This window comes from Camponotus vicinus, unplaced genomic scaffold, assembly GCF_025532165.1.
Source record: "Camponotus vicinus isolate PSW18456_S1 unplaced genomic scaffold, iyCamVici1.0 SCAF_2, whole genome shotgun sequence".
Lineage (NCBI taxonomy): Eukaryota > Metazoa > Arthropoda > Insecta > Hymenoptera > Formicidae > Camponotus > Camponotus vicinus.
Window position 1 is genome coordinate 11182775 of NW_028141956.1, and position 22585 is coordinate 11205359.

The 22585-nt window shown below is 42.2% G+C and overlaps 1 protein-coding gene and 1 long non-coding RNA gene across 12 annotated transcripts in view; one reads left to right on the plus strand and one right to left on the minus strand.

Moving 5' to 3' along the window:
* The window catches only part of LOC145967011 (protein bric-a-brac 1), a 340940-nt gene that overhangs the window by 220782 nt on the left and 97573 nt on the right, over nucleotides 1-22585 (minus strand). The gene's annotated exons all lie outside the window — the stretch shown is intronic.
* Nucleotides 16585-22585, plus strand: part of LOC145967041 (uncharacterized) — a 101384-nt gene continuing 95383 nt past the window's right edge. The window contains exons 1-2 of the long non-coding RNA XR_014437276.1: nucleotides 16585-17082; nucleotides 21880-22068. This is a non-coding gene — a long non-coding RNA (uncharacterized LOC145967041). The remainder of the gene's footprint in view (nucleotides 17083-21879; nucleotides 22069-22585) is intronic.

The following is a 22585-nucleotide window of genomic DNA, read 5'->3' on the forward strand; positions in this document are numbered from 1 at the left end:
AAAAGGTCGAAATTGCCTGCCTATTGTACCGCAAAAATAATTTACAGCAAAGTAACGCGAGTGTTAACCTATTTAACAAGCCAACTGAATTCAATACTTTAACTGCAAATTATCGCAACTCTAGCACATGGTTGGGTTTTTTTTCTTATAAAAGCCAATCACAAGCATACTTTCTAATCTATTTCCATTTCACTCTCTCGTGTTTTCTACAATTTTATATTCCTATTGTTCTCGCTCTCTTTCTCTCTCTTAGAGGAATTTACATGTCAGAATAGAGAATAAATTCCTCTTGCTCTCGCTCTCGTTGCCTCCTCTTTCCTTTTCTCTCTCTCTCTCTTTCTCTCTCTTTCGCTGCTCCATACTCGTGTATTTCCCGCAACGCGTTCTGCAACCGCGTTCACGGAAAAACACGCACACGCGAGGGATAATTACCCGTTAATAGCTCTTAATTTATGAAATAATTTATTATATAACACAGGCCAGGATATGGAGGAAGGGGCAATGGCGGCGGTAAATGCGATATGCGAGAGCGGCGCGGCGTGCGCGAGAACAACACGGGGAGAAGAAAATTGACGCGGGGCGGCGGGAAAGAGAGGAACGACGAGATGTTGTATTGTTGAAAATTGCGAGCGCGCAAAGAGAAAGGGAGAGAGATGTTTTTTTCTTCCTCTCTCCGTCTCTCTCCTTCTCCTTCTCAAACATATCGCGAAAAATCGCGAGATTATCATCGGTAAATATCGACGATAAGACCTCTAAGGACCGCGCTACACGTGCTTTTATTTTAATCCAGCAATTGCTTTACTTCCGATAAAAAAATAATAGGGCGGAGATGCGGCATTACATCGAGATTATATCGCGAGTTCGGAGAGAAATAAACCTTCGGAAGGAGGGAATTTTTTTTTTCGCACAAGAGACTCGACGAATATAAGCAATATTGAATAACAATAACCGGATCCAATTCCGCGAGAACAATTTGTCTTATTATTAGACACGTGTGCTACTCGATCCGGAAGCTACGAGGGATTAAAGTAGCTTTCCTTTAATTCTTCGAAAGAAAGAGAAGGAGAGATATATACACGTACCTGATATACATATTTATTTATTTAAGGGAAATCACGGCGACTCTCCCTGCTTGGAAAGGAACTCATCGATCGCTCCGTGTGCAGTTATCTTAATTGATTGGCAGTAAAGAGTATTGCATCACGGCGCAGTAAATTATTGATAAGCGACACATTATATTGTCGGCCCAAGGATAGTTATTCCTGCGGGCGTGTGCGCGAATTCGCGCGCGCGCACGGCATTGTTTTATAGTTTGTCCGAGACGAGAGAATATTTTTATCCGCGTCACAAACGCGCTCGAACGTCGCCCTTCTCTCCTCCTCTCCTCTCTCTCTTTCTCTCTCTCTCCTCCATTCTCGTTCCCGCCACCATCCCCGACAACTTGCTCCCGCCGACAGAAATAAATTGTACATTGTGCATAATAAAATTGGTACTGTTACGAATGATATGTGCATTATGCGCGCCGAGTTTTACGAACGTACCGTCGCGCAACGTTATGAAGGTTACCGTATTATTGCAGCCTTCGCAATCTGCATTGTTGGCTCTCCGCTTTTAATACTCTTTATTGTCTCTTTTATAACCGGAATGACGCGTTTCTTTCAGCGCCGGATAAATTACACGCAGCATTGTGCCCTCTAATTTTAGAGGGAAAAAAACGCGGAGAAACGTGCCGCGCGAATTCTGGACCGCGCGCGGTCGCGTTGGATCGCGATAAAAAGCTCCAAACGAATCGAATATATTTTTACTATATCGCGGCTGATAAAGTCCCTCTTTTTTTTTATTCCCCGTCGTGTGTTTTTATCGCTCGTCACGTGATGTCCGCGCGTCTCTTCGCGTTCCGGAGCAGACGCGTCTAGCGATCCTCTCGTGATCGACGATGACGATACGAGATCGAGATATTTTCGCGAGAGCATCCTTGCGCGGCGCATGATTGTATTCCCGTAATATTCCGAGAGAACACTCTGGGAACAGGAATATTTTCTTAAGAATATTTTCTAAGAATATTCCGATGAGATTCTAATAATGTACGGAAAGTATTCCATGAATATGTTTCTAAAATCATATGGAAATGCTTCACTTGGCGCGCGCGAGAGAAGAATATCTTCTCGCATTGCTAATCACGCGCGCGCGAGAGAGAGAGAGAGGGGGAAAGAAGAGGGGAAGGGAGATGCGAATCCGTCTTCGCGAGATGCTTTTCGACGGATTCAGATACGTCCGATCGGGCCCACGCTTCGTCACACCTCGGCGAGCACGATCGATCCTCGCTCGAAGTGCGGAGAGGAACGGAGGAGAGAAGAGGAGGGGGAGGGGGAGGGGGAGGCTTACGTAACGCTCGCGAAGACACACATGGTTATATGCCTGTCTAGTGATATAATGTTGTGCAAAACATAAGCATGTTCAGCGTAAGCGTTAAGTAGCGTTAAGTGGGTCGGATTTACTCTCCGCGCCTTATTATTTCTACTTTATATTCTGGCGCGACTGTGCGCGGCTGCTGCTATGCGAATCGCGCGGCGGTAGGATGTGGCTTATTGGCGCAAATCTGGGTTATATTATTCGCATCGGTAGGAAGTGCCGCGATGCACACACGCGTGCACTCACGATCGTCGGAGACCTCGTCGTCTCTTTCCACGGTCACGGACGGTAGGAATCTTTGATAAAACGCGGAGAAAACGCGCGGAGGACGTCCTTGAAACTTCGAAATTGCGCGAATCGGAGATTCTAATCTCTTCTTGGAAGTATTAAAATTCAAACGGGTCATCTCCGCGCGATTTAATAATGATGGAGAATATAATTTTTCTCAGCTCCAAGTATAAATCTTGGTATTCGAAATTATGCAAGTCGCTGCGGCTAAGAGCGTTAAATCATTTTTATGACGAAATAAGATGTAATGTAGCAAAAAGAATACTTTTGAGAATTATATTTGATTCTCTGAAATAGCGGTATGTTTAACCACTCTTGTGCGTCATGTAATGATATTTCTCTCTTATGACGCAAAGAAAATATACATAAATTGTTGAATATTTTGACATGATAAAATAGAACGGTTTGATAACATATTTTTTAGATTATTATAGAATAAATATCTAGATCAAGATTCTTTCTTTTTCCTTTTTTCTATTAATATCATCTACTTAAATATTGTACTATAAACGTCTTATCAGGAACTTGTAGATATTTTTTTACGCATGCGATTAAATGCATATCGCTTCACAGAACTGTATATCTTCAATAACATGATTTGTATAACGAAATGTGCAATCGTCGAGAGAGAGAGAGAGAGAGAGAGAGAGAGAAATCGTACGGTTGTACTTGGCTCTCTCGCTCAGTGCGTAATAACTTATCTACGCATAAAGCGCGCGCGCGCATTCGGCACAGCGAAATCTGCATATAATATTGATGTAATTCGCCATTAGAATGGCGACAGCACGGTCTAGGATGTGGGCTCTATTCTGCATGCGGCCGGCTGAATGGACCGGTTCAATTAGAGAATCATAACTTGCCCTGATGAGGCCATCCTGGCAGGCATTACCTTACGTAGTACGGCTCTGGAAGCGATGCGTGTATATCGTTTTTATTATTGTCGCCGTCGTTATCATCACGTCGTAGGTCGCGGATAATCGATTCATCCGCCTGTCTACGCTTCGACGCAATTTTCATTAATTAAGGTATCGTATATAATAAATATACGGGCCGTCTTAAAATTACGTAATATAACGTATGCGCGCGTCTTTCTCGGGAAAGATTGCTACATCGGAAAATATATCGATATTAAGAGAGAGAGAGAGAGAGAGAGAGAAAGAGACAGATAAACCATTTTATCGAAAAGTTAATAAATATTACTCGTGTGTAGAAAAATTGGCATACTAATTAATATCGCTACTAATTTCATCTAGAATAAAAGTTTTATTTTAGAATAAAATTTTTATTATTATGACTTTCACATGAAAGTTTCTCGAAGAAGGAAATAGAGAAATCATTTTATCCAGTTGTTTAAGAAAAATATGAAACTGTCGGAATTCTCAGATAAGAGATTACAATGAGTTCCTACTTTATTGCGCTCTCAAGCTAAATGGAACGTATTTCACGGCATTATTATGCCCGTTTATTTAGTCGCGCATAGCCGAGATAAGAATTCGAGATTTTTCCAGGACGGCGATCGAACACTTTGCTCGATTAATGGCTAATTGCGGCCGTCCTTAACAGCGCTCACGCGATCCTGCTATAATGAATCGATACGCGTGCTATCCATAAATGCATTTGCAAATTGAAACGTCAATCAATCCTTTGGAAACGCTCGTGCTTCACGGATTGGCGCGGAGTTTTCATCGTTTCCATTTCGCGTCACGAAAAGCCGGATATATATGTAGGTGCGAATTCGCATAAGGGACAATGTTTATTGCCTATCTCCGAGAGCAAATCGATCTCCCGCTCCTTGTCTATTTCAATAGACAAAGTAACGAAATAAAAAACAAAAAAGTTAATTAAGTAAACAAGACGATTGTGTAATAAATTTCCTAGGTTTATTTTCCACAGATGTAATAAAGATTAAAGAATTATTATTTCTATCCATCGTCCAACGTCTGTCACATTACCGTAACGTAGCGGATGTCACAACGATTTGAGAATCGCAATTTGTAGCGCGAGTGCAATTTCGAAATCTCCGCGCAATTACATTCATTTCAACAATTCGATTTTCATGCAATTTTATGAGAAGCAAAAAGATTATCTCTCAATATTCAGTGTCCTCGAACTATCTACTCTGAATGTAATCAGGTGGCTGCGCACAGACGCGCGCGCACGCAATCGCGCGATCGTAACCAGATTTATAATCGCGTTGGAGAGACGCGCGAGAGAGTTTGTGCAACGCCTATATCGGACGACCCACGTCTCGTGTCACGACGACTCGTATTATGCAGCATTATATGCGTGTTACGATAATAATAACGACGACAACGACGACGACGATGACGACGACGACGACATCGACGACGATGACGGCGACGACGACCACTACAGTAATGGATTTCATTATCGCCTACTCTCCTGTTCGCACCATCGCACACCGTTTTCTGCCCTTCCCTTCTTCTCTTCCATCTATCCGACTCTTCTCATTCTATCCACAGCGTCCCAACGGGGTCATCAAGAAACCGACGACGACGACGACGACAACGACGACGACGATGACGACGACGACGACGACGACGATATAGTGGACGATGTGGCGCCGATTCGAGAATCTAACGACAGTCAGATGCTCCGCCCGTGCCACGTACGGCTCTAATTACTATCGTTATCGCATTTGCAGCTTTAACCTATTTAATAAGTCGCAATCTCGTTTGAATACTGCCGGGGCAGCTGCGCGCGGACCGCGGTCGTCGTCTCTACCGGGTGTCTCGCACGACTGCCGTTTCGCGAAACATTTACAAGAATCGATAATTGTGCTTAATGTTGCGCGATTATGACAGGAATCGAGATATATCTTTGTTAATTTAATGAAGATTCGCAATTAATAATTATATAAATATAATCTTTATGCATATTATGTAACATGTATTTTGGCGGTAAAATTATATAAATAATAATTATAGTAAAATATGTGTTCATCCCTCATCCAGAATTATAAGAATTTTGTAATTCTGTCGAAAAATCCACGAGAAAAAACATCTTTATAAATGAAATATTATATATACATAACTGTCTGTACTTTAGCTTTCGATAGCAAGATTATTGACTTGACGTCAAAAGCGAATGAGAATTAATTCGGCCTCAAGAACGCCACAAAAAGACGCGACGACCGATCGATGATCCGTCACAGCATTCAATTTACATTCATTCATACGGTCGCAGCTGTGTTACGACCGGCCGCGCTCATTCATTCATCGCACAAAAATCCGAGTCGCGCAAAAAATCTCATTTCGCAGCTCGCACAATACCGATCCTAGTCGCGCAAAAACCAGTGTCCATCGTGCATTCTTACCGGGCGGGGAGTTCCGGTTGTTGGTTGTACGCTGCGTAACAGTTTAATGATAGCGTAGTCGACAGTGATTCACGCACGTCGTAACGATAAGTCCTGAATGAGTTGAATATACTCTTGATATAAACGAAAGCCGAAGAAACTCGAATGATGAGTCGTGTAAATTATTCAGTCAGTCAGTGGATCATTGAAAGAGACATCGCGTCATTATATCGTCGCAACGATAACAGGGAGGGGATCGACACGTGGGACGGATCGCGATCGATTAATCTATCGAGATCCTCCTTGACTGATTTCAGATAAGCTCCTAATCGAATTGATAATTACATAAGCCTGTCGATTATTAGCGATTAGCATCGGTCGTTAACCGTATACATTTTTAACGACTTCTACTGTGCGATTTGGAATTTCGTATTCAGATTCTAAAGATAAAATGTAAAATATTTTAGGCTATTTTAGACTATTTTGGGATATATTCTCCAAATTTTCCGCATTTCTTTCTTACATTCTGGGATAATTTTATCAATTTCGAATTGATTTTTCTTCGGCTAAAAAACTTATCAACATTGTTTACAACCGCTCCGTAAATGTTCGAAAATTAAATTTTTCATTCGAGCAAATATATACGCTAGTCGCTTGGGAAAAATGAAAGGTTTTACTAGTCTAGCGCAAAAAAGTCCCGCCTGTTTGAAGAAAATTGACCGTTTGGAGAAGGTTAATCCTCGGAGAGTGAAGATCGTGTCGCGTTTAAAACGAGAAAGAGAAGAGAGAGAAAAAAAAGATATCGATCTCGTTCGCGCGCGTACGAATTAATGATGCGGAAAAATAAGAGATCCCGTTCGGAGATAATTTCCGCGATCACGAAATAGAATGTGACAATTTTTGAACGCGTTGTACTTCAGGCGGAGAGAAACAGGGAGGGGTAGTAAGACGGGGGGGGGGGAGGGGAGCAGCGTATTCTCGCGGCTGTCACATTACGCGTTACTGCATTATAGATAACGAATGCAGGTTAAAAAAATAGCTCGGCTAATTGATATTTTGATCCGTCGCAAAATCCGTAGCCCGACGGTCAAATTCAATCTCGCCTAATCGAACGTATTTTTGAGTAGCGAATAAATGTCTGGACGGCCGTTAAATACATGATGCACACACCGGGTGCCCGCGATGCGCACACTCGCCGCCGAATATCTCGCCCCGTGATAAAATATTATTTTATCTCCGTGTCGCGCGCGACACGACACATTTTGTATGTGTGTATTTCTGCGTCACCGTGTGGACAGAAGCAAAGTGCGCTGCGTGCGCGGTAATAATGAAATCGGCGCGAGCATGTATTTGCGCTGTCATTCGCGCCGGCGAATATATTTATCCGCGGACACGGCTGTCGTATCGTATATTAAGACTCGCTTATTTCGCTTATAATCTATCATAACGTCCGTTGCCGATGTTGCGCATTCACCACACTTTCGAATTGTGTGTATATCTCGGCTGCTAAATCCTATCTATGCACGCAACGCGTGCCCCAAGTTGCCGCGAGACGGATTCTTGGAGAACGCATTGCACAATTCTCACTTAACTCTGGAATATCGCAAAGTCTATCGAGGTGTCTAGCGAAATTCGCGTGCGTCTTGACAGAAAACTTATTATTATATTCTTGAAGAAAAAAATTTAAGACAAGAATTGTGCAGTGACAGAAATAAAATAATTTCTCTCTCTTAGGAGCGTTAAACTAGAAGAAATTATATTAGCTGACTAACTTTAAGAGTATTAAGAGTAACAGTAAATTGAATTAAGTGTTGAAATATTAATTAAAAGTATTAAATATATATATTATCGCATCGCTATATATATTTGCGAGTATAGTTTCTAGCAGCTTGTGTGACAATAAATCCACTTCCCGCATTCTTCAAGCCGGATAGACGCTTTTGAAAAGTTCCGTTCTTTTAATCTTGTTAAAAAAAAAAAAGAGAAAGGTGACAAGGTGTGAGAAAAAAAGAATGGGAAGAAACGTTTGAGAGCAAAGAAAGCATTCGTCGAAAGAGCGAGAAATTCGAAGCGGCATTACTTTGTCGGATAATCTGTTCGTCCAATCTAGTTGCGTGCATTCGATTTTATCTGGCTACATCTTTGCACACGCATGCGCTCTGATAACATCTATTCAGCTTCATTTCCCATCTCGAGTTACAAGCTGTAAGTAATTTGTACGCATATTCTTGTATTATAATCTTTTCATATTAGAATATAAATAAATCGTGCGAAAACATTGTATGAAAATGAAGAATATGATATGTATGAGAGTCGAGATGAAAGATGTATCAAGGATATTATTCAATTATGACAATCTTAAAAAGCCCTTAGATCCTAGATTGTAATAATGACCTAGATAATAGGTGCTGAATTATATAAAGACAGTTATAATAGAGTCCATGGATGAATAAAGTATTTCATATTCTTTTGAAAGCTGTATGTATGTGTGTTATCTCTATAAATTATTACTTCCATCATATCATACGCCATCAATTTAACAACGCGATAAGACTTAATGAAGTTGATTCATGTGAATGATGTTTTATCTATCCCCAGAATAATAAACGCAACTTTTGGTCTACCCGTCCGTTCGATCGCCAGGGCAATCGATCTACATCGCTATGTCGCTGGCACGCGAAGCATCGAACGAGAAATTTACCCTTGGGCGGACAGAGTGTCGAATAAAGGAAAAAAAAGAATGGCAGAAATTGCGCAGAGATTACTGGCGAATTCGCGGCTCGCCGGATTTCAAACGACGCGGAAACAATGCGCCGAGGACCCTTGTACGATCTCGCCCTTTCCTTTCTACGCCGGTTTCCGGTGTTGTCGCTTGGCCGGAATGAAGTTTCAATTACGTCGCTCGGCTACCTTTAATTCGACACTCGACCTCCTCGACCTCAGCCCCGCGCGAGAGTCGCGAGATCGCGTCTCCTTTCTTCCCGCCGACTATCGGTTTGTTAGCGACGCCGTGTAGAAGGATGGAGAGAAAGAGAGCGAGAAAAGAGACGTGAGAGAAAGAAGGAGGAAGGAGAAGAAAAAAAAGAGAAAAGAAAACAGTTGGCTGGGTGGGTGAACTCGCGAAATAAAAACGGAACTCGATGTTTTTCAAGCAGTTTATCGCGAGAGCGCGCGCGGCAAAAGTCCCACGCGGACTTCGGCGTCAATTATACCTACAGAATAACTTAACGGTCCCTTAGAAACACGGCTGAATGGCCTATTCAGCCGTTCGCCGGAGGTTCTCAAGTGTTAAATAATAAAGGCCGTATTCCGTGCGGGCGTGACGTAAGTCCGCGTCGCGCCGCTTTCGAGGGTGCGCGACTCGCCGCTGCGTATTTTCCCGCGATCGCGATCGCGTTCTCGATTCGAGATTCGAGATTCGAGATTCTCCTCCCGAAGCACATCGATCCGATATCGCGGAATTAGCTCTTGCGGAAACAAACGTTGCGTCCGCTCTTCCCATAATTTCTTCACGGTGTAAACATAGCCGGATAGATGGAAGCTTACACGCGGAACGTTAAGCATCCGAGACATTAATCATGAATAATTCTCACGTGACTTACGAGCTCTTGAGAAACGCCTTGAAACTCGCATCGGAGAAATAATTTTCGTGTCCTTTCTACAATCTCTCTTCATAACGTAATCGTAAAACCGTTAACGTGACGGAGACAAGCGCGGAAATCATTTTTACATATTTTTCAAGAAGGAATTTTAGTTGTGAATCTTTTTCGCTTTTCCTTCTGGTTTCGAAATGAGGTCGGAAATCACTTCTGCTGTCTTCCCCACAGTTTCTTTACGCCAGATGTAAGAGTAACGAGCACGCGCGAACAGCTCGCGTTCAGAAATCGTTCTAGCCATTTGTCGAGATTCGAAGCGACGATCGGCGGCGAGCTCGAAAATGATTTTCCCTCGCGGAAACGAATTTTCCAGCGAGCGAGCGCGGTTGACGTTAGACGCGCGGCCAACTTCGCGACGACGAGAGTAACGGCGGCGGAGCTTTTGTGAAAGTCTGAGTAGAACCAGGGACATACAATCGGGAGAACGCTGTTACGGAAACAAGTGTAAAGTCGTTAACAGACTGCGGTAACTCTCCGGCGTGACGAGAAATTCGCATTTCTCTCTTTTTTCCCCCTTCCTCTTTCTCCTCTCTCTCTCTCTCTCTCTCTCTCTTTCTCTGTGAGGCGGCATCGCGCCGCGTAAACAATTCGCGAACAAACGCACGCGCGCCAGAATCGACTCTCTCGCTATCCATCGCGGATGATAAATGCGCCGAGAAAACCCGTTAAAATGATTGAAGAAACGGACCGCGTTCGCGCGCGCACGCTTTTCGCACATGCGAACGCGGATTGCGCGGCCGAACGATTGGCGCGATTCATTTCCTTAATCCTTTGCACTCGGCGGAATTGTTATCGTTCGGAGAATTATAGCTTTACGTAAAAAGCTTATACTATGACGTAAAGTTAAATGAATTTTTTAAGAAAGAAAGAGGGTTCTCTTTCTATCTCTCTCTCTCCCTCTCTCCTCTCTCTCTTTATATACGTGGAATAGAACGGGGGTTTATTTGCATTTTACTCAGACAGAGAAGGTACACTCTAAGAAATTACAGAAATATATTAAGATAGATGTTTAAACTTAATCAAGAAGCAAAGTGCCGAAGTAAGTAATTAATAGAAGGGAACGCGGGACTTTATTTTATTATTAACTATATAATTCATTTTATCATTATTATTAACCCTTTGTAGAGCTCAGAGGCGGATCCATTTTCGAAGCGGATCTCCTATTCTTGTTTGGATTGTGTGTATTTATTTTATTTAACCAGAGAATTTTGCTGTAAACTTTAACGAGATTATTTGAGAAATACAATTTTTCAGTTGTTCAAAAGAAAAGAATATAAAATTGCAACTTTAGCATATACTTCAATGTCTGTATCCGAACATGAAAGTTTGAGATCCAACCGCTTGGATTTAAAGAATCATGTCGCGACTGCAACGACTCGACGGATGTAGAGTAGCTCGAAAATCTTGGCGAATCCTCCACTGGTGTAGGTGCATACACCTCTGAGGAAAGTGCAAGCGATGGGAAGAGGGTGACGTCGAAGGGCGCCTCGATGAGAGATGGGGAGAAGAAAGACGGCGTAAGAAGAGATGAGAGAGGGTCGGAGACCTTCGTCGTAAAGAGAGAGACGAAAACGGAGAGAGAGAGAGAGAGAGAGAGAAAGCAAGCACGAGCGGAGAAACAGAGACGGAGAAAATACGTGCTCCGGGCGTGTGCATGCTTTTCAGGGTTTCCGCGAGAGCGGGGGAATATGACGGCGGTGACGTCAGCCTGAATATTTGAAGGGGGCGAGACTTCAAAAGAACACGTGTTACGGCGCTAGGACGCCGCTTAAATAATGCAAAGTCAACTTACTCTCCCGCCGTGCCGTCCCACGCATCTGTCTCTTTCTTTCTTTTCTTCTTTTTTTCCTCTCTCCCCCTCCCTCTCATTCTCTCTGTGTCTTTCATTCCGTTCTTTCCGTTTCTTCCCTTTCTCTTCTCTGTTTCTCATTCTCGTTCTCGCAATCACATACTGCCTTTGTCGCTTGTTTTCTCTCACTTTATTCTACAAGGACTGTTTCGCGCGCGCACACACACGCAATCTGCCAATCCTCTTTTCTCTTTCTCTATCTTTCCGTTTTTATATTTCATAACTTATTGTATTATCGTGTTATTTTTTATATCTTACGTTTATGGGAGACCATTCTGCGAAGTTTTAAGCATCGTTAAAAAAATATGTTTCCTATTTTAATAAATTTAAAGATTTGTGTATATGAGTACGCGAGGCTCATTACATATATGTATATTACTATATTTTACGGCGCCAACCTCACGTTCTTTTTTGCTTTATGTTAATTTCAAATTTATTCATTACAACTGTTTACCGAATATCGCGTAACGACCGTAAATTTTTACCCATCGACATTCTCATTCTTACTGCTTCAGAATGATAAATGAAACTCTATTTTATTCTTCGTCTCTCTCTCCCACATTTTATCTATCTATCTATCCGTCTATCCATCCATGTATGCATTTCTCTCTCTCTCTCTCTATCTCTTACTAGCACTCTCCGACACTCGACTCGAGTCCGAAGTTCGTAACGATCGATGTTCCCGCCCTGCCGTATATACCGAGCGCGATGAAACGTTAATGCAGCGAGGATCGCTCGTCCGTGCCAGGAATTTCGGATTTCCCGTGTACCGCCGCCGATTGGCTGCTCATATTCGCTGCGTTTGCCGCCGTTACGAATTAAGAGGGTCGGCCCGCCGTCGATTTTCCTCCTCCTAGCAGCCGATTTCACGATCGAGATTTCCTCACGCGCAAGTAAACCAGCCAAGGGATGCGTATGCAGATTGTTTTCCGAAGTTTATGTCGAGATTCAGAAATATCTTGTCCGATGAATATTTAGAAATGTATTTTTTCTAAACGACAGCACCGTCTATCTCGATACTTTTTTCCAACTCGTGCATTTTGAATATTATATTTCACGATAATTAAGCGAGGCTAAATTAAATGAAAAGTCAGTAGAAATAATATTTTGTTGTCTATTTGATTTAATTTTCCATGCTAAATGATTCTGTAATTAACCGCGGTATAAGTTTTCGAAGAGAAAAGATGAACGAATTTGTTGCGCATCGTTGGAAACACCTTGTAGATGGAAGACGGCGCGATGGAAAACCAGGAAGCGAGGAGAGAGAAAAAAGAACGAGCGTCGGCGGCGAAAGTGTGTCAAGAAGGGTAAGAGAGGAAAGTCTCCGACGACAAACTCGCCACCCGTGATGTGACTTTTTTATACTTGGCGCTTAAGCTCGTGGCTGAAAACGCGACTGACAAAGTGAAGTTTTCGCGACTGAAAGTCGACGATCGCGAGACGAATTTTATCACCTTGTCAAAAAGAGAGGGGGACGGAAGAGAGAGAAAGAGAAAAAGAGAATTATTTATTTATTCTCAAAGCACACATAACATAAATGATAAAGTGGCACGCAATAAAATGTGATAATAAAATATTCTTTTAAAGAATATTCGTCCCATTTGTTGTATTCGTTTTACACGTGTCATATTATTTCTAACAATTTGTCATATTATTATAAATTGGAGAACACTTGTTAAAGGCTTATATTTGAATGTTAGATTTTCCATAGCTTGTAATAATACGATAAATAATATCGAATTGAAACGGCAGTTACGTTATACAATAAACAGTCAAACAGTATATAATAACATTGGAATATGATCGATAGAATTAATATCGTTGAAGAGAAGAAAAGGTCGCTTCAAAATAGATCCTAATAAATAATTAATTTGGACGAGAGAGAAAAATGTGGAGCGGTTCCGTTAGAAAGTGCGATGCATGAGATAAAAATATAATAGTCTCTATCAGCTCACGGAGAAAAAGGAGAAAGTGGATTAGGACGAGGAGGGAGGTAAGGTAGATCGGATTTTGCATAAATGCGATGCGAGAAGCTCCGAAGGGTCCGTTCGATCTATCGATGCGAGAATCTCGACACGGCTCACAATGAAACACGTATCGAACGCGAGATTTCTTATTGTTTCCGGCGATTTGTCGTATCTCGCCGATCAGAGTTGTTCCTCTCAAAGAGAACGTGTGTGTTGGTAGGAAGAGCGGGGGGGTGTACGAGAGATCACGAAAAGAAAGACTCTCGCGGGAATAAGCGTAGTAGTAGTAGTAGTCGTAAATTTATATTTAGAATCTAGGACGAGAACTACTCTTTAAGAACGGCTCTGAACGAACAAAGAGAGTTAACTGATAACGGTATTAATTTCAAATTGACCGAGATACTTGCAACAAACATACCTGTACGTATCTGTGAAATTTATCAAATTATAAAACTTTTACCAAGTACAAATTTTTAAGGGATAAAACTGCCTCGGTATTACCCTCGCGTTCTTTATTCGATCTACTTTAATGATTCACTTACCCTGAAAAGCGGACCATCTAGATATCTTACAATATTGGAAATCTCTCTCGCAAACTATACGAGCCTCAGGTATCGATACTTGCGAGAAATTTTTGCGCGTTCTCGGACAAAAAAAAAACAAAAAAAGAACGGTGAAATATGGAAGAAGGGGAAGGGGGAGAGGAGAGGAGAGGGAAGGGGGAGGCGAGCACGGAACGGGTGCATGAAGCCGACCGAACGGGATGCACGTGCAGGTGCATCGGTAGTGGGGGGCAAACGGGAATTCGCGCTGTCGCACCCGCGCATTTACCCCACCCCCTCGTCGCAGGGCGCAGGATTACGGTACCACCCCTGCCGCCCGGTATACCCAGGCCCTCTGTTTTTAGTCCCGCTTTTTTTTCGCCGATTGGCCGCCCGTCCCGCCGGCCGGCCGGCGATGCGCCGTTCGCGGATCGGACTCGCGTGGGCGTTCGTTTTCGACGCATCGTGTTACATTTATCCTGCGCTACTGCACTATACGATTCCTGCTTCCGAGAGACGTTCGCGATTTAACCGCCGGAGGAGACCCCCGAATGCATACGGGCCATCGTTCCCGGAAAAAGAAGTCTCTCTCTCTCTTTCTTTTCGTTCGCGGAATTATATATTTATCGGCTGCGTTAAAGATATATTATTTGCTTGATTCAATAACACATATCACTTGACTCAATTACAAATTAAAATTTGTAATTTATCGAATGTAATTTAAATAATTGTTAAATGGTCATATGCATGTCGCAATTGTAAATCATCTTAGATTAGAGAAAACTGGATGCGTAGCAAAAATTTTCATAACTGTTATATATTCTTCTCGTAATGTCATTTTCCGAATGCTCCGAGAGCCAGAAATAATAAATTGAAGAAAAAATATATATACATTTTTACCATCTGCATAAGTTTTAAGAATTTAAAAATACATTTAATCAGGAGCGAAAAAAGAAATAATTTATTTAATCACATTGCTAAATTAAAATTATAATTTTTTATTAAACTTTATATTTAAATCTCTTCAAAATTTTATCTCGATAAAAAACTGATGGCTATATAATTTACATACTAAATATATAACATGTTATTGAATCACTACACATCGAGCATTATATTAGAGCATTATGTTAGAACTGAAAACAATAACATTACTCGCTTATGCTTACCGATACGTAGTATTTTCGCTGTTCACGTTTCGCTGCACTCCAGTCGCCCATTTCGCCGCATATTAAATCCAATTAAATCCAATTGACAGACCTCCGGACACGTCACTTTGTACTATTGCAAATTAATACACAGATCACTCGCGTACACGATACACAAACGCCCGATATCAATTCGACACTCGCGATTTACTTTCGACGTAAACAGAGAAATCGTAGGGGGCGCAGCGAACTTTACTTTGCGACTATCATTGTCGCTTTATACGTAAACATAAGGAGCATTTTCGCGTGCCTACGACACTCGGAATCCGTACTAACCGCTCGAATAAGTTATGCCACTTTCGAATTTCAATTCGCGCGCGTTCACTAACGTCTCAAATTACAATCTCCCGTATCGATCGCTACACCAGAAGATTCGCTCAATGTTGATTCGGCACTAACATACTCGTTTGATATTAATTCGACACACCCGACATTCGTTCGCACTCGCGATTCACTTTCGACGATAAAAGGGCGCGGCCCAACCTCAATTTTCGTCGCTACGAATAAGTCAAGAAAGGTCATTTTCGCGCGACTATGGCGTCGCAATTCGAGCTCAATGCGCACTTGTTGCCGGTCGCGACGCTCGCTCCGCCACATCTGCCGCTGCTCCAAATCGCCACGATAGCGCGAGATAACGCGCAAAGACACTCGTACTGTCGATACGACACTCGACGCTCGTTCGCGCTCGCGAGTTACCTCGGACAACGAAAAAGGGCGAAAAAAATCGGAAAAAGTACGACTGCTGGCGAAACGACGACGAACCGGCGAGAGACTGGACGTTACACTAGCGCCGCGCATGCGTGCCACCTTTGAACTCAACCGACGCCTAATTCGCGCATTAATCGGCGAATAAATGGAAACTAATGAACAATATTCACGACTGTACGGCTAAAAGTAATCGTTATTTTTCGCGATACAATCGTGAGTATTGTTCACTATTTTCCACGATTATTTGCCGATTAATGCGCGAATTAGGCGTCGGTTGATTTCAAAGGTGGCGCGCATGCGCGGCGCTAGTGTAGCGTCCAGTATCTCGCCGATTCGTCGTCGTTTCGTCGTTGTTTCGCCAGCAGCTTTTTCCGTGCTTTTTCCGATTTTTTTCGCTCTTTTTCATCGTCTGAAGTAACCTGCGAGCGCGAACGAGCGTCGAGAGTGTCGTATCGACAGTGAGAGTCTCTTTGCGCGTTATCTCGCGCTATCGTGGTGATTTGGAACAGCGGCAGATATGGCGGAGCGAGCGCCGCGACCGGCAACAAGTGCGCATTGAGCTCGAATTGCGACACCGTAGTCGCGCGAAAATGACCTTTCTTGACTTATGCGCGACGACGAAAGCCGAGATTGCCCTTTTATCGTTGAAAGTGAATTACGAGTGCGAACGAACGTTGGAGTGTCGAATTAATATCAAACGAGTATTCTAGTGCCGAATCAACATTGAGCGAATCTTCTGGTCGACGTGTGACTTCCGCGACGTTCGTCACGATAATAGTACGCGTACTCGAACAGCGTAAAGATGTTATAATGTCGAAGGAAAAACACTTTTTTTCTCGAGGGAGGGGGAAAGGCTCGCGGCGTCATATCATGCGCGGCACGCTGTGTTTGTGTACGTGACCTCTGGACGCGTTCGACATATTTTACGTGTTACGTGGAAAAAGAAGACGCGCGTCGACACTTTACAAGCTTGGAGACGATATATGTATCAATCCTCGCTTTCTCTCCGAGAAGGACTCTCGCCCTGTTCCTTCTCCGTTCGATGCATTTCCTGAGAGAGCGGACAAGCGCGATCCTTCCGCTTTAAGGACAATCTTTTCCCAGCTGCGTTCTATCTGACTAGAAAGTTTCGAGAGGTAGGTTCAAGTTTATTTCCATCCGTTTATTTTTTTTTTTTGACGCTCTGTCTATATATAATATTTTCATTAAAATATCACACTTTATTTCGCTGCTCTCTAGTAACATTTAAAAAATTTTAACAGTCGAGTCTTATACTGTTGCAAGTTTTAAAAATATTCAATTATATACTCTATCTCTCAATTTACTTTTTTCGCTCTTTATAATTTTGAATAATTCTTACATGTTCTATTTTCTATCCGCGTGACAATTTTTGTAGAAAATCTTTTCATTATCGACGGCGCGAAATGCGATTGTGTATAAAATATAAATAAAATTGATTGCATATTATCTTATTCGCTCTGAAATGGATCTAATCGTAGTTTTCGCGACCAGTTTATTTAATAATCTATAAATTGTGAATAAAATAGGTAGACAGTAGATACTTGTTAGCTTTTCTAATAGTCATGACAGGAAATTGTAGTCTAAGTTTGCCTTTCAACTATTCGATTACAGAGGGTAGGAGGTCAAAAAATTATAAAGCCGACACATAATAGAACTGTTATAAGCTAAAAAATCAGCTGAATAATACAACTAAATTTTCTACTTCCGTCGATGTGCTTATTACGAGAGCTCATAATCTAGCAGTATTTAAGTTTTATAAACGCTACAATTTTTTTTTTGTAAAGAGATATTCGTCATCGTTACAAGCTCACGATCATCTACGTGTTGATGATATATTCCGAGAAACATATGAGACGTTTTAAAAACACAATTGACATTCTTCAAATGAATAAAAAAGAGCAGAGACTTATGTTTCTGTTTTATGATTGACACGTTGTTTCGCAAGATTGCGTCACTCGCAAATGCGTTACAATGGTCTCTTTTCATTTTCATGCGATTGAGAAGAGAGTGAGTTTTGTTTTTGTAGCCGGGGCGCGGAGACAGTTCTTAGTTTCGGCGAATAACGCAGGAAGAGAACCGGGAAAGTGCTCTTAATCCGAACTTCGCCGCTGTGCTTCGGGTCGGGAATACTAATATTTAATCGGCGACGCAGTTTGAAGCACCGTCGTCGGTTTGCGCTTCGTAACAACGAGCGAGCGAGCGTCGGATTAACGTATCTTGACGTAATGTTTGCCGTATGACGGGGATTCTTAGAAAATCGAGATTTACGGCGCCGAGCCGCATAAAATCGACGTACACGCCCCAGCGCCCCGACAAAAATCTATAAAAGCACGCGAGAGCTAGCAAGCTTCGTAACTTGAGCTCCGTCGCTTTCTGCGCGAAAAATGAATCACGGCTTGATATTTCGCGAAACGCGACTCGCGAAAAAACATCTCGTGAATCGTGAGAGCCTCCGCAAGGTTGGCCGAGTAATTGAAGAACGCTATGCGTGAAAGAAACCGAGTGTGTTGCATACTACTCTCATCATTGCGTAAAACACAAGGCTCTCGATCACGCCAAGATCATTAATAATAGTTGTAAAAGTATTTTCAAAGGCTCGTAGATTTGCGTTTACAAATATTACAATTTTGATAAGTTTCTACACACACTTTATTTTCTGTTCGAAGAGAGTGATGCGAACAATTCTCCGAAATAATATGACGTATCTTCGCGACCGAGCGGGAGAAAAGAATAAGACTAAAAAACATTGTTGTTGACATTGCTACAGTTATTGACAAGCCATTAATTTACGTACTTTTATAAGTTTCCACCGTAGTAAATGTAAAGCTGGAAAATTTACGATGCCGAAGAACTTCCTGCTCTTGAAAGCAACTCAGTAAATTTGCTTTCATATGTTGGCATGGCTTGTCGTGTGCATCGACACAACTTTGGAGATACTTTTCCTATTTAATGATAAATAAATCAAAGAGATACAGGCTTGCAAAGTATTTTCATTATAATTCAAATACCACGTCAGGTGTTCTAAGATATACAATATAATATTATCTTACAATTTTTCTCTAGAGATTGAAAATATATCTCGAAAATAGAACAGCTTTGATAACCGATAGTCTTCAAACTGTCTTATTTTTTTGCTTGCGATCAATTTATTAATTTCTAATTTCTAATTTTTTGTATATAACGAAAATTCTAATACATGAAAACAAAATCGTCTTTTAATATTTTGTTATGATAAAACAGAAAGAAAACAATAAAATAAGCAGTCGATTAAATTTTAAAAATTAAACGAGATATATATATATATATATATATATCAATAAAATATTTGATGAAATGCTTATTTTATCATTTTCTTTCCGTTTCGCCATAAAATCTTGAGACAATTTTGTCCCCATGTATCAGAAGTAAGTCTTCAGAGATTGACAGTGGCATCTTTGGCCGTCGGTGGCGACAACCGGAAACGTCGCGCGGGATCCTCTCGCTAGCGAATCGCGGAAAATCCAAGACGAGATGAGACGAGACGAGACGAGGCTGCCGCGACGAGTGGGAACACGTTTCGAAGGGGTGTTTTTGCACGGCGGAAGTTTTAACGCAATTACACGAGCGACTCCTGGCGCCTCTCCTTCGTGCCTCTGTCCTCCTTCTCTACTCTTCGTGACACTCTCAATCCCCTCCTCTTCCCTCCTTACCTCAGTTCTCCCCTCTGGTCCTCTCATCCTTCGCCGTCGCCGCCGCCGCCGCCGCCACCCTCACCCTCGCAACCGCCACCCATCACTTCCTCGCCCACGAACCTACTTTAGCTCGTACTTTATCTTTATCTGTTTTCCACCCCCTCGTTCTCTTGCTCCTACTCCTCCTCTTCCTCTTTTCGCCGCGCCCTCTCCTCCTCGTCACACTCTTCCCTCGCCGCGCACGTCATTCCGCATTATTTTCATTTTATCGTCAGCAATCTTGGTTAATGCAATACCCCCCGTCGTCCGGGAACCCTTTTTTATTTTGCGTTTGAATATTCTATCGCGTTACCGCGCCGTGGAAACCTCGCGGCTGGAGGACGGAGAGGCGGGAAGGAAGGGGGACGACACCCCGGAACCCGATGGCGTAGCACTTTACTTCCGTGCGATAAAGATCCTCTTGGCCTCGCCTTCGAACCGACGTGGCATGAGCTCATCCGAACTGAGAAGAGATTCTCTCGCACGATACTGCTGTTGCAAACAGATTCTTTTTATTTTACTTTAAAGAAAAGAATATTTGTCGGAAGAACTTGTTTTTTTTTGTTTTTTGATCGATTTAGTGAGTCTTGATTCTTCATCTCTGCGTGTAATTTAACATCTATCTTTATATATACAATGAAAAAACTTTATTATGTAATGAATGAATAGCTTTCGCAAACATTTGAGTTATTGCTTGCATATTTAAAGTTAGTTTCCAGAGTTATTAGCGTCGTTGTTTAAACTTATCGAATAATTCTTATTGTTAGACTCATTCTCAGAAATCTTGTGATAATTATTATTTTTTTTAAATTAAATGTTAAAACATATCAAAGAGAGAGTTTCTTTAAAACAATTTTTTCCTTTTATATATTATTGCGACGCTAGAGATACTTCGAATCGGAAAGTCTCGCGCACAATCGAAACGCGACTACAATTTAATTCGGAAATAATCTTTCGACTGATTCGGAGATCGCTCGAGGTGGACGGAGCGTCTTCGAAAGCATCCTCTCGGCGAGATTCGCATCGATCGAATACGCATCTTCCGCGACGGACATTCCTCAGAGCAGACGCGAACCCGTCGCCGCCGCCGTCGTCGTCGACTTACTTTCCGCGAGTCACCGCGTACATGGCCGGGCGCAAGACGTCGCTCGACGTAGTATCGATCGCCAGATTAATTTGTAGTCCAGACAATGGGCCGCCATCTCTGCCGTCTCCAGCGATACATCGAACGTAACGTTACGTTGTTTCGTCCGCGTCTTTAATACCAACCGGTGCACCTCCCCTTTGCGCCGGAAATAAAACAAGCGGGATGATCCTGCCGAGAGATACCACGCGCCTTTATACCGCCTAAGATATTTTCAGCTTTCCAGGATCTTATCTTCGCTTTCGAATACCGTGTATGACGAATTTTTTCTCCTTCCGTCGCCCGACACGGATATTCACGCGCGTGAAATTTTAGTACCCTTGGCAATAGAGCGTCACATTTTGCATCCGCATCGACACGAATTCCCAAAGTTGCATTTACATAATTGGATAATTTATTTTAGCTGAACGCTCGTATTTTATTTCAAGATAGCGCATCTCATATGCTATTTAAATGCGAATTTCAAGAAACGTAAATGTAAAGAAATAACATGTATGTTAATATATAAGATATATCAATAAGATAAGTATATATCAATAAGATAATATAGATAAGTCAAAAATGTTTAGCTTTTACTATTGATCAAGAATAAATATAACCATTTTTTTTTTTCAAAAAAATAATTTCGCGAGAGAGATTAAGATGTACAAATTCTTCGCAACGATGAACGCACCCTCGGTTGGGTAAGCGTCTCGAGTCAGCTGCCTATCGCTTGCATTCCGAAGCTGGCCTTCCGCAATTCGGTAGCGGCGACGCATTCGGCCGTTTCTCGCGCACATATTTCTGGGCCTTTTTTATCTGATCCAGACCACAATGCAGGTATCCGCCCGCTTATCCGGCCGTGCACACTTCCGGGTATAAATGCAGAATGACGAAAGCAAATTTCCCTAACGATTTTGATGTGCGATCTTTCACGATAATAAATTCTCACCTGTCATTTTTTTTCGAGAGCTCTTTTTTTGTAAATAAACCCAAGCCAATTTTTATTACGTACAATAATTTCTCTTCAGCTCTCCGATGTCAATTTTTATTATATATAATTAATAATTTCTTTTCAGCTCTTCCCTGATGTGAGATGTGTGCGTACGTTTCTGGAAGAGGATTGGTGCGCTCCCGTTTGAAGACAAGCTGTTTACTTTTCCTCGTTTTTGAGACGTTTACGCGACACAATGGTGAGAAATTTTCTTCTGGAAGTAGCGCTTCTCCTTGCGACTTCTGCCTCGCGAAAGCGGAAAAGGATTCAGCAGGTAAGTGTGAAATGCAAGCGGTGTGAAACTCACTCGTTCGGCGATCGACACGCGCGTGTGTTGCACCGCCACCTCCTTCGAAACGCAATCTCGCCGGCACAATAGAGTATAGAATTTTTAATACGCCGCCAGGTAATGCGAAACGAGGCGCGAGACAATGGCTCTTTCTCGGGACTGATTCGCGCTCCTTTATCTTGACCTGGCGTTTCCTATACGAACCGATACGGTCGCCATCATCGCGAGACTTGGGCGTCGACAACGCGCGAAATTCGCGAACGCATTCATTACATCAAAGTGATCCCACATGTGATATTACGTATGTATCTTTTGACGAAGTGAATTTTCTAAACGTCGCCACACACGAGTGAATAAATTTGTATAAAGAGTAAAGCGTCTTTTTTAAATCTATAACAATTTTGCATTTATGATGTGTTCCTCAAAGCAAGATCCGAGATAGAGATATGAAACAAAAGAAACTATATAAAATGTATACGGTTTATGCGCATTTTATATAATC